Source organism: Primulina tabacum, chromosome 2 (assembly GCF_025594145.1).
Source record: "Primulina tabacum isolate GXHZ01 chromosome 2, ASM2559414v2, whole genome shotgun sequence".
NCBI classification, from domain to species: Eukaryota; Viridiplantae; Streptophyta; class Magnoliopsida; order Lamiales; family Gesneriaceae; genus Primulina; species Primulina tabacum.
Genome location: NC_134551.1, coordinates 18,344,075 through 18,345,097, shown reverse-complemented (window position 1 = coordinate 18,345,097; position 1,023 = coordinate 18,344,075). Strand labels below are relative to the sequence as shown.

General features: G+C 28.8%; 1 non-coding gene across 1 annotated transcript; it reads right to left on the bottom strand.

Moving 5' to 3' along the window:
* Positions 1 to 390: 390 nt before the first annotated feature.
* Positions 391 to 501, bottom strand: LOC142538133 (small nucleolar RNA R71). The gene has a single exon (XR_012818672.1). It is a non-coding gene; the product is annotated as a small nucleolar RNA R71 (small nucleolar RNA).
* Positions 502 to 1,023: the final 522 nt, after the last annotated feature.

Sequence of the window (1,023 nt, the reverse complement as noted above, 5' to 3'; positions counted from 1 at the left end):
TAATAATAATAATAATAATAATCAAGAACATGATCAATTAAGAACACTTAGGCACCATATGAACCCTATTAGAACTAGTGCCCCATCTTATTTAGTTTTTCCTCCTGATACATCTAATTTCAACTTCAAACCTCAAATTATTCAACTTTTACCAAATTTTCATGGCTTAGATTCTGAAAATCTATATTTGCATCTAAGAGAATTTGAGAAAGTTTGTAACACTTATAATGATCAAAATTGTAGCATGGATATAGTTCGATTAAAGCTTTTCCCTTTTTCTTTAAAAGATAAAGCTAAAACATGGCTACAAAATTTAAGATCAAGTTCAATAAGATCATGGGAAGAAATGCAACAACAATTTCTCAAAAAGTTTTTCCCTTCCCATAGAACAAACTCTTTTAAAAGACAAATTACAACTTTTTCTCAAAAACAAGGAGAAACGTTTTATCAATGTTGGGATAGATATAAAGAATTACTTAATACATGCCCACATCATGGTTTTGAAACATGGAGAATAGTTTCTCACTTTTATGTGTAATGGAACCTTTGAAGATAAAAACCAAAATGAAGCTATGAAATATTGGATTTATTAGCAGAAAATGCTCAAAATTGGGATAATATAGGCACAATAGAACCACCAACAACTAAAAACAATAATTCAACAAATGGGGGTGGTATCTATAATTTTAAAGATGATATAGATATTCAAGCTAAACTTGCATCTTTAGCAAGAAAAACTGAGTCATTAGAAATGAAAAAGAGTGGTCAATTAAAGTATTCAAGAAATTGTTTGTCATATATGTGATACACATGATCATGCTACAAAAGATTGTCCAACATTACCTTCATTTGAAGAATGTCTCCATGAACAAGCAAATTATGTTAACAATTATAAAAAAACCAATACTAGATCCTTTTTCACCATCATATAATCCTGGATGGAAAAATCATCCTAATTTTAGTTGGAGGAATTATAATAATGCACAACCGTCACAACAATATTTTCAAAATAACCAAAATCAT